This window comes from Lepeophtheirus salmonis, chromosome 3, assembly GCF_016086655.4.
Source record: "Lepeophtheirus salmonis chromosome 3, UVic_Lsal_1.4, whole genome shotgun sequence".
NCBI lineage: Eukaryota > Metazoa > Arthropoda > Copepoda > Siphonostomatoida > Caligidae > Lepeophtheirus > Lepeophtheirus salmonis.
Window position 1 is genome coordinate 29,180,272 of NC_052133.2, and position 11,944 is coordinate 29,192,215.

Below are 11,944 nucleotides of genomic sequence, written 5' to 3' on the forward strand. Positions count from 1 at the left end.
CGGGAAATTTCTTAGATATCCAAATATTTTCTCCAATATTTTATGTGATATAATAAAAAAAAAAGGAGGGAATATTTAAAACAATGTTGTTCAGTTTTTGTAGCCAAGAAATGAAAAGAGTATACAGAGTACTCACACATAAATAGAAGTGGGATTTTTGTAAGAGTGCGAGAAGAAGGCGGAAGCGAGACATATGGTATAAATGAAATAAGGTCATTGTTAATATCATCTGCCTCTTATATGATTTTGGGCGGAGAAAATGATTTGCATAAAAAGAGGAGATTCTTTTATATTTTAAATAGTGTTAGTGAAGGGAAAATATAATCATTATATTTAAATTCATATATATATATTTTATTATGCTTTTTTAAATAAATTTATACCAAAGATATTAACTTATATCCAAATAAACATAGATCGCGGCCTAATAAATAGGATGATCTTCAAGTTACTATGTCCAAAATTAAACCTAGAATAGACCGGATTTGCTGCTCAATGCACAACCTATATCCGTCAAATAAAGAGGGTTTATAAATCTGTTTGCACATCCATAGCAAATAAACTTATTTACAATATATTCGATTATTTCTTCGTTCTTTTTCACATTTGTTTCTTATATTTTTCAATATATATAGAATAAAAATCTTTATTTTTGATCAACATTGTCAAATAACTTATATAGTTTGCCTCTGGGTTGAACCCTTCAATAAACCTTGATAGATTAATACATAAACATACCTAAATATTCATTGGGTTGATACCTTTAAGTCATATATTTGCCTAAAATAAACTTAAAATTTTATATTTATCTCTCAATTAGAGGTGTAAAGGTCGCTCATTGTCTGTGGAACTCAAAGGGTTTGGGAACCACTGCCCAGCGTATCATGCAACTATAAAATTATCAAAGTAAATATTAAAAAGAGGTATTTTTAATAGCTATGAAGTTTGAGTTTCTGAAGAAGAAAAGGCATCAATTTTAAAACTTTATATAATATGATTCATTTTTTTATTTTTTTGTAAACATCATCAACAACAGTAAGTTATTTATTTTGTAAGAAAAAAAATGAATATCCAACTATTTTATTGGAACTAGAATTTGAATAATTAGAATAACTTTTTGATAGAAATTGAAGATAATTAATTTGTGGAAGAATACAAATGATGTAATCCAGACTCAGTTTTGAGAAAAATCAGACTAGCTGGCTTTTAAGTTAATTGGCCGCTTATGTTAAATCAGTTATTCCCAACCAGGGCTCCCCAGTGCATCGTCTAGGTCTTCACGAGATTATCAAGGTCATAATTAATTTTCTTATTACAAAAATGGTCATAAATTTTTCTTTCAAAAATAGTATTTTCTAAAAAAAAAGGTCATACAAAGTTTAAAAGAAAATATCCTAGACCCAAATATGCAGCCAAAATAAGATGTAGTTTTTTCTTTAATTACTCTGTAGTAATGAAAATGTTAAATTGAAAATCACTCTTCCAATTTATGAAAATTATGTAACTCGATAAAAGCAATTACTAACATAGCTATTTACTTTATGATTTGTTAATCAATCTTTTTTGAGAAGCTTTTAGACGTTCTTAGATGGAAAATGTATTTGATAATAATATGTCTGAGAAATATTTCTTCATTTTTTTTTCATCACCGGAAATAGTTTTTGTTTATTTATTTTTTTAATAAGACATTTTTCAATTTATTGTTTTGTTAGAAATGGACTTTTTTATTTTATTGTTTAAGGCAAATCCCAAAGAGAAAAAATATCTTATTCATCATCCTATACTCAGGAAATGAATCCATGTAACCTATCATTAATTTTGTTATTGTACCATTGCTTATACAATGAATCTCATGTTTTGTTTGTTGGGGGAGATTATTTCTGTTTGGTATAATCACTGTATAGCTTGGATATAAGCTTGGCTTTTCCAAAAAAAAAAAAAAATATTTTGTTACCATTTCATTCATTTATGGTCGAGGTTTTGTTAATAAAAATGGAGTAAACGGCTTAAAACCAGAGAATTTGATATTAAATCTGATAATCCAATTTGCAAATGTTTGGAGAATGAAAGAATAAGGGGAAATTGTGTGATGGAGACAGATGCTTGACACATTTCCGGTCCAATATATTCTCGTATCTTAATAGGTTTTTTCCTTCCCCTTTCATCCCGGACATATTTGCACCTTTTATTTTATTATTTATATATATTTTATTTCATTTTATTTTTTTGTAATTTTCAAGGTTGTTTACTTATATATTTATCCAACACACTACACTCAATTTGACAATTCTTTAACAATACGTTAATGGCATCCAGTCTGAAATATTATGGATCCCCATATTTATAGTAGAAATGTGAAAAAATAGTTAATCCCACTGAGCTACAAACCAAGCCTGAAAGGATGTCATAAAAGTAGTGTAATTCTAAGCGACATCATGTCAGCTGATATGCTGTACAGTGTAAGGAAAGGAAATAAGAAGCTTTTGTTATTTTGATGTTTTATCGCAAAGGCCTGTTATCGAATCTATTTTAACCAAGTAAGAAATGCTTTCTTTAAAAATAGGTATTTAATACCTTTTTTTCAGAGCAAATTAACAAGCTGGGACTTCTATGAGAATTAATAAAGAACGATTACAGTTTAAAAAAAATATATTTTAAAGTACAACTTACTAATTGACATGATTTGGAGTGATTGAAGCTTATAGTTGATTAAGATAAAATAAGATCTTTGCTATAGATCATGAGATCACTCTTCACTATTTTCAATGGGACCAATTTGCGGTTAGAAATTCTCTGCAGAGACCTTTTCTGTCCAAAAAAAAATTGGTTGATGTGAAGTGATTTTAGATCCCTATCAATAAAAGCAAAGTTTGGGTTTCATTTTATGGAGAACTCATTTTTGAGTGTCCGCTTACTATATTATAAATGCGGCGTGATCTAAGAAATAGCAATCTAGCAACGAGTTTGTGTAGCTAAAGCTCAGCGTGTCATATTAAAAAACAAAAGAAAAGGGGAGCACAAAAATTATATAATTAAAGCAAAGTTCATCAACACTTAATAACTCTGAGCAATGTCGGGTTTTCCCGCTTGTAAAATGATATAGAAAAATAAACAATCCAGCACTTGTATCACTCCTTTGTACTGAGCCTTACAATTTCTCAAATTTATCTTGGTTTGTGGAAATATTCTGGAAATTTTTTTAAATAAAACATTTTTTGTAAAAAAATTTCTTAAATTCATAGTTATTCCCAAAAAATTAAATTTCTTGAGAAAAAAAAACCTACAACTAATAATACATTTGTTGGAAAAAAAGAGCATGAATTAAATTTCCAATATTAAGAAAAAAATTGTAAAATAAAACTTTTTTGAAAATTAAATTTTTAGAAAATTAAATTAAATTTCAAATATTACATTTTTTGGAGAAAAATTCCATAAATCCATAGCATTTATTATAAAATTAAATTCCAAATAATAACATTTTCTATATAAATCGTCCTCAATTACATCTTTAAATTAGGTATATAACAAGGAAACCTCACTCATTTATGATATGATTTGCAGAAAAAACAGATATCTAAATACTATATTATTATTTAACGCATGTTTCTTTTACGTAACAGATATTATTTGACATCAAAAAGTGAAATATATTTAACAAATTTAAGGAAAAAAAATTATTTACTATGGAAACTTCTTCATTTCATATTTAAAAAAAAAAACAATTATATTATTTATAAAAACAAATAAAAATATTGTTAAATAAAACAAATATTTTAAAAGTAAAAAGAAACGAAAAACTAATTATAAAAGACATTTGTCAATCAATTTCCAAGATCTTTAATTATATTTTTTTAATGATTGATGGTTTATAATTATATATATATAATACGCACACACAGTTTGAAGGATGCAGAAATTATAAATATTATTTTTATAATAATTAATTAAAAAGAATTGTTTCCAGTACCAATGAATGTTGATTGGTTAAATTGGAATAAGTTTTTGCTTATCTGCATTCAATCTTTGGGAAGAATTGGCTAACTTCTAAATTAAAAAATTAGGCTGCATTTGGTTGTCAGCTGTTGATGTTTCTCTTTTGTTTACCCTAAACGTTGATTTGTTGAATTAGCTCTAATTAAGTTGTGAGCAATTTCCTACAATTACACTCTTCAACAGCGAAAATATGACAAGAACGAAATATATGGAACTTAGTGGAGTTTAATCCCTTCATTCTAAATAGGGCCTTAGTTTTTGTCTATTTATCTCAGGGTTTTCAGAAGAGGACATAGAGTTTTTGGTATTTTTCGCTATCTTTAAGATTAAAGTTTTTTTAAGGGTGTGGTGTTGAAGATAGGGATTTAAATAAATTTCAAAACCTAATGTTCATTTCATTTCTGAAAAATTTCCATTCAGGCAATTACCACGACCACGTGATCAAATGATGTCTAAATTTAGTTGACAATGGGAAAAAAAAATTATAATAAAAAAGGAGCTACAAAATATTTTTTCATTCAATCGTTTAATTTTTCCCTGTTCTTGTTTTAAGGGTCTCAAAAATGATTTGAAAGCATGACTGACACTAATTTTCAACTCAATTTCGAAACTTGCTTTTTGATTATGGGATTTATGGTGACTAGGTGTTTTAAAAATCACGAAATCTTTTTTCGTTTTTTCCATATTTGAAGATGATGACGTTGATTTTTTTTTTTAGAAATCTTTCATATCTATGTCATTATAATATAATTTATGTTATTAACGACATAACTCACTTTTGCTATATAAATGTGGAGCTACCATTAATCTTATTCAGGGTGATTATAATGCATGACCTTTGCGTCTACTTTACATATATATAAAAGTGAAAAATTAAGGTTAATTCATCATCTGTATTACTGTTTTCAAAGACAAATTCTGCACTGTATGTATAGTTTTTATATAATATATATGTATCCTCTTCATTTATATGTTTTACTACCAAACTAATCAATGCAAAATTATAATGAGAAGGATGGATGGCTCTTGAGTAATTCTTGAATTTCTTAATTGACTCTCCCGGAAGTTGAATCTTTTTACTTGACAACCTACGAGGTCTCTGTTATTTATACTTTCTTCCTCCAAATTGTACATAATATATAGAGAAAAACTATTTCTTTCTCATAGTTTTTGTTTAAAAGGATTGCGGTTACAAGTTTACCAAAAAAGAAAAATAGATTTGAAAAATATTTTCATATTTAAAGTATTAATATAAGCCTTCGTGCACTTTTTAATCAACATCATTTTATTTATCTCCCACGAAGTTATACAACCAATACAAAAATGTTCATATTTTGTCAGCTGTTGATATATATTACTTTACTCTTATTTGTGTTGTGAGTATTGATTTATTGGACTTGAACAAGCAGTGAACAATAGGGAATGAGCAAAGTAAAATATATATTTTATCCCAAAGGACAAGCTGAGGGGTTCACCACCAATAACTTTAAAAGGGTTTTCCTTTTTTTATTTATTTTTTGCGCCCCAAATACAATTTTGAATTTGGCTTTATAAATAATATTATTGCTCAAGGAGTTCTATTATTTTCCCGCAAAACGATCAATATCCTCTCTACCGTTTTGTGAACAAACTAATATAACGCATATAACCCATAACTTACAATGAATATTATATTCCCTGTTGGGAAGAATTGTTTAACTAGAGGGCTAGTAGGTGTACGGAGTAACTTTAAAAAAAAGTACGGCAAGCTGCTGAAGGACAAAGTCATCTCGTGGATGAAAGCCAACGATGGAAGCAACGGGTTCACCTTCCAGCATGACTCAGCCCTTACTCACAAGGCCAAAAAGACACTCGACTTGCTCAAGGAGGAAATCGTCGACTTTTGGTGCTCGCAGACTTGCCCCTCTAACTATCCCGATTTGAACCCTATGAACTTATTCTTTTAGGAGGAGTTAGAGAAGCAAGTCGGCTCGAGACCTCACAACAGTTTGGTCGACCTCAAGAAATCGGTCGTGAAGGTCTTGTACAAGGTAAATCATGTACACGTCTCTCAGCCTGCTCCTCCTTCCGGACCCGCATCGACAAGGTAATCATGGCCAACGGTGGGCACATCGAATAATTATTTTCTCCATTGAAGGATGAACAACAACATTTTACAAAAAAAATAATCTGTAAAATTAAAATTTCAGGAGTTATAAACCATTAAAATATGTCTCAATTTATCTGCGCATCCCTGTGTACAGCTGAAAATAAGATTTTATTTTAGGAGTAGTCATACTTTGGAACGCATTTAGAACTATACAAGGAAATGCTAGTTTCTAGAATTTTATCAAGTTAAACAAAAAATTAGCTTTATATTCATTTGGTTCAAAGAATAGGAATTAGGAATAATTATTTTAGGTGTAAGGTTGGTTTATGATAAAGATTAAAAGCTAATCTCGTAAATTACGATTTATACCCATTTGGTCCTCCTAGCCAACCTATAGACAAAAAAAACTTTAAACACCACTTCAATATATTTGTTCCAGTTTAACGTTCATCTCTTTTCCTGAAATAACAATATTAACGAACCAAGTATAGTACACCATTAACTAGCCTAATACACTAGAACCGTAATAGTTCTATGATAAGTAACCTAGCATATATTTTGGAATAGTTTTTAATATCACCATTAATCAAGTCTTAGACTTCATATTATATTGAAATACCAAAAAATTGGAGATTAGTAATTAAAAACTATCCTTGTTATACATACTTCTACTCTAGCTATGATTTTAATATTATTATTATGTCTAAAGTACTCTCAACTGTGTTCAAAGTTGCAAATTGTTTTGAACTTTGCACAAAAAGTACTTAGATCACAATACAATTTAACTTTTTGGATGAAAATTTAAGAGATACATCAAAAATAACATCGTGCTTCATGGATTTAAAAGAATGTTTCGTTGCAAGTTGATAAAATCATAAAATAATATAATTAGTACAAAATAAGTCAAACTTATCTTTTTCGTGATGTGGTCTTGCGAAAATATGCAAAAACAAAAATCTATTTTTATATTAATACACCATTTTCCTAGCTTTGTTACTTGTACGCATATCCTATGTGAGTAACACAATTCAAATAAATTTTATTTTCCTCTTTAAAATTGATCGTCGTACGAATTAGGACATCAATTACAATAGAGATGGATGAGCAAAAATTTTAAAAGTCAAGATACCCTTAGAAGTTCAGCTTTTTCTATTAAACCAAAGACAACTATGTAAACTCCTTAATTTCCATAAAAACATTGATGAAGGAAATAATGAAACAGTTGTATTTATGATATCTAAACACCGGAGTAAACTCAAAATCTTACATTGGAATACTTTGTTTCTTTCTATATAATATAAATGCATATTACATTAATATAAATACTACTTATACAATAACTATCAAACCCAACAAACAAGAAGTTTCAAATATATTTTTTAATTTAAAAAAATTCTATTATCAAAGTGTAGAGAAAGGAATCGAAGCTATTAATCACATTTCTGAAGTCAATAAATTTAAATCACTTTACAGTATCCCTTTTCTATCTAGCCTAGTATAAACTGTTAATATATTTTTTCAGGATCCCCCAATTACTGGATTCCGTTTGATCATATCAGTTAATTTGAAATTCTACATTTTTAGATTCAATTTGAAGGTTCAGTTAAAAGAAGTTATTAACCTTCTTATAATGAATTACCTTGGTTCATGTACTGAAATCTTAGATATTCTTTCTTTTTGAAGTCAGAATATGAAATAATATAAATGTAGATAAAATATAAAGTATTCAAAGTTATATTGATATTATACATCGATTTGCGAAAGAAATACAAGAAGACGAGATTTAGTTTATAACATAAAAGTTGAAGCTAGCCACCCTGAATCCAAATCATCGTGGATATTCTTCTAGCGTGATATCAGTGCCTTTTCTTCCAAAAAAAAAAAAAAAAAAAAAATCACCTCATGTATCCACATATTTTTGTACGTTTATGCTGATAGTGTTAACTCTTCTTCGAAAACCTCAGCGTGCTTGATTATAAATATATTGTAGTGACTTCCATATACTTTGGTCAGTCTCTCGTATTATGTAAACTACTAATTAGGAAAACTCGTGTCCTTTAAATCTTGGAACCAGAAAAGTCATTCCAATTGATGCAGGATCAGATTGGTATTTTTCATCTTCCTCTCATAAAACTCGTTCCTCAAGGAGGTTGACATTCAGGATCCTCCACCTCTATAAGTAAATACACTTAGTCTTGCTGACTCGGAGAAAAATTTGACATCTTGAATCCCATATGACGACAATGAAGTAGATACTTATCCGCCTTGTGATTGGGGGAAGAAATAAGAACTCTTGACGACTTGCTGCTATACAGAAATATATTTCTTTTCTTTTTACGAATCTCAAGCATGTAATTAATGACATTATCTGAAGTCTAAAGCATCACAACAGTAATAAACAATAACCTTTTAGTAACTTAATGAAAAAGGTGAGTTTCTGAGGTTTCTTGGATAATGAGTATCCTTATATAAAGTAATTTATGATTTGGGATGCACGAATAAGCAAATTTTCCCATTCCCGATTAATTGGCAGTCGTTAATCGGATATAAATACTAAATATAATTAAAACAAGTCTAGTAAATCCCATTAAAACTTATAACATTGTAAAATCTCACTAGCAGCCTTGATCTATCCTGACACAGTCTCTCAATTAGTAATTTTCTAGCAATCAGAAGAGTCCCTCTAAAGCAATAAACCAAGTGGTGAAACGAAAACCAAGTGATCAATATTTGTTCAAATATGTTGGCTTAGCGATAACTTTTATTTCCCTCTGGGAGAGTCGGGTATATTTGAATATTACTCAATAACTAACTACATGGCCTCCGTGGATTCACTTTTTAATTAAATTTATAAGGTACATTCTGCGAAAAGAGAAAAAGTTGCTTTCACAATTGAGAGTAAATTGGATAAAATCATAAAGAGACATCATCTGAATTAAATGCCATATCTTACGTTGGAAAATATATTCACAAGACAAGGAATCTACTCAATCTAACAGGCGCGTTATAAGCAAACTTTGTTGAAAATTGATCAATAATGTATTGGGAATTTTTTTACAAAGATGTCTCTAAACTTGTAAGAGTCACGGTGAGTTCAAAATATTTAAAGTACATATTAATGTCTACAATGTACATGTTAATGGATTCAGGAAGTACATATTAAGTAAAAGTATGAGTAAAAAGGTTACGTGATTTCCGAAATTTTCAAAAGTTGCGCTACATTTATTGTTATCAAAGGCTCGTTTCCACTTCTTGAAGCTTCTTGTTCAAATTTTCTAAGGTTATTTTTTATATAATGATATTTGTATATGAAAGAAATGTATTAATTTTCGTATTTTTTGATAATGAATTAACTAAATGACAAAACCTCCTATTTTTATATATAAAATTAGAGATGTCAACATTTATTGGATTGACAAGAAAAATAGTGAATGTCTAATGGTCCTCAGGGGTCATTATTAACATCAGATAGTAATGTAGCCTTTAGTTTAAAATAAGGGATTTTCTTTCTTCTATCCCCATTAGCCGTGTTCATATGACCATATCAATTCCTTATACACTTCAATCAATGACAGATTAAATTAATCATCTTAATTTAAAAATTTGAAATACTATCATATTTTATATTCTTTAAAAAGTATCTATGATAAATTTCAACAGTTCATAATGGTATAATTTGTAATTAACAGAAAGGTCAAAAATAATCTGGTATTTAACCAAAAAAAATCAACTATTATTTCTTTTATATGTACTCTCGGACTATCATTGTTGTTATCCTGTAAAATTATGTTTGATAAAATATACTGTCAGTTAATTAGACAACATCAAACCTTTCATTACATGGCTCAGTCTGAGGTACTTAAAAAGCGTATATAAGCATTGTGAGATTTGAGAGTAACTCCTATTTGAAAGAACAATAAAAGATGACGTCGAATAAGAAGAGGAAAGTAAACGAAGTCCGGAGGTCTAGAGAAGCACAATTAAAATTATTTGATGCACAAAGAAATATGTGAAGGATCTATTAATGGAGAAGACTCCAAATAACTTCAAGATGAATAGAAAGATGGAGACAATAAGGGAAGCAGTAAAAAAAATCAATTAAAAATGGAGGAGATTTTATCGTTAATGGATTAATCCTCCTCAGAGATTGAAGCCGAAATTGATATAACTATTCATATAAAAAATACATTAATAGAAATGAAATATGAAGTAGATCAATATTTGGAATCAAACTTACCCAATACGAAGGTCGATCCTATTGAGAAGAAATAAAAACTCATTAAGAATTCATGTCAAATCACCCAATCAAATCGAAGACGAGATTAATTATTAAGACTTTCTTAAATGCTCAGAAATACAGAATAATTATGTAAAATTAACTCATATGATAAAAAAAAAACTCGCAATGAGCAAATATGAATATTATGGACATGTTGCTCACATAAATTTCTCACAAAAGTACGATATAATGTAGATATTTCTGCAAACACAAATAGGACTCTAAATAAAGTAATAAAAGATTTTACTGAATACCTTAAATAAAAATGACAATTAGCAGCGACTCGACACAAATTATTCAGGAGAAAACAAGGGTGTACGGACACATTCGATGAATTTTACTGTTGCATGACAATTTTAGCAGAAGAGGTAGAAATTTTCGAAACGAAGCCAGAAGATTGTTTAGCTGCTTTAATAATTTGTGGCATCAACGACGACGAAGTTAGCCAAAAGCCGTTGGAGAAGACTCCACAGCTGAATTTAAAAGATGCTCTCACTTAATGAAGAACATTAGAAACGGAAAAGAATAAAAATAATAATCTAAATGATTTAGTATCAAAGGATGTCAACGCAAATAAAAAGTCAAGAGGTGTCAATATAAGTCAAAGAAGAAGTCAATGCCGTAGAATATCGGGTAACAAGAGCCAAGAAAGATTGTACAAATAGTGTGGTTTCCAACTTCCTCATAAGAATGAGAAATTTTGCCCTGTAAAAAGCGTCAAATGCACAAGATGTGATGAGTGTGCAGGTGTCTAAAAGAAAACTCTATTCCAATCATCAAGTCTATACAAAAATGCGAATACTCACGTAATTAAATAGTTTTTTTGTCAAAATCTTAGATCCAAGACACATAAAAGAAGAAGGAACCCATAAAATATATATTAAAAATACCGTGGAGTTTGGAAGTATACAATCATATTAGGGAATCCATTCCAATAATTTATGGGAATTAATATTACAAAGTCGAGTCCGTTTACAAAACTGAACTACAAAGTTATTAGACAAATTTAATGTTATATATATATTTTATATGGAAAACGGAAAGGCAAATTAGAGGAATAGACGGTTCTTAAGAGTCGACAACAAAATTGAAAACACCAAAGAGACGACTCCGAATATACCATATAGAAAAATAAATTTCGATGCCAACCCAATTTAAAGAGTATCGTTATCTTAAATTATTTATTTATTTACACTTGAAGGAAGAGAGGTTGTTATATATTATTAATATATAACTTCCGTAAAAATAACTATATATATATATGTAAAATTATGTAAGATAAAATATATTGTCAGTTAATTAGAGACCGTCAAACCCGTCATTACAATTGTCATATAATTTCTCCACACTTTTTTTAATGAATTACATATCTATATATTTGATATTATTAAAATCCTTCATAGTATTTGATTCGATACTGTGTTATAGTATTGCTTTACAATAGTCTATGTTAAGCAAAGCTACAGATTTATATTTGTATATAATAGCTAAAATTTATTCATAGAAATAATATATTTAATATATCAATGTTGTTTTAGTATTCATTGAATATATTTATATTTCCTTAGTGTGGGAATAAAAAT

At 28.7% G+C, this 11,944-nt stretch overlaps 1 long non-coding RNA gene across 1 annotated transcript; it reads right to left on the reverse strand.

The window, feature by feature from the left end:
- Positions 1-9,747: 9,747 nt before the first annotated feature.
- Positions 9,748-11,292, reverse strand: LOC139904988 (uncharacterized). Its single transcript, XR_011779363.1, has 3 exons — positions 11,168-11,292; positions 10,320-11,112; positions 9,748-10,250 (listed from the first exon to the last, which is right to left on the reverse strand). It is a non-coding gene; the product is annotated as an uncharacterized lncRNA (long non-coding RNA).
- Between the last annotated feature and the right edge of the window lie 652 nt (positions 11,293-11,944).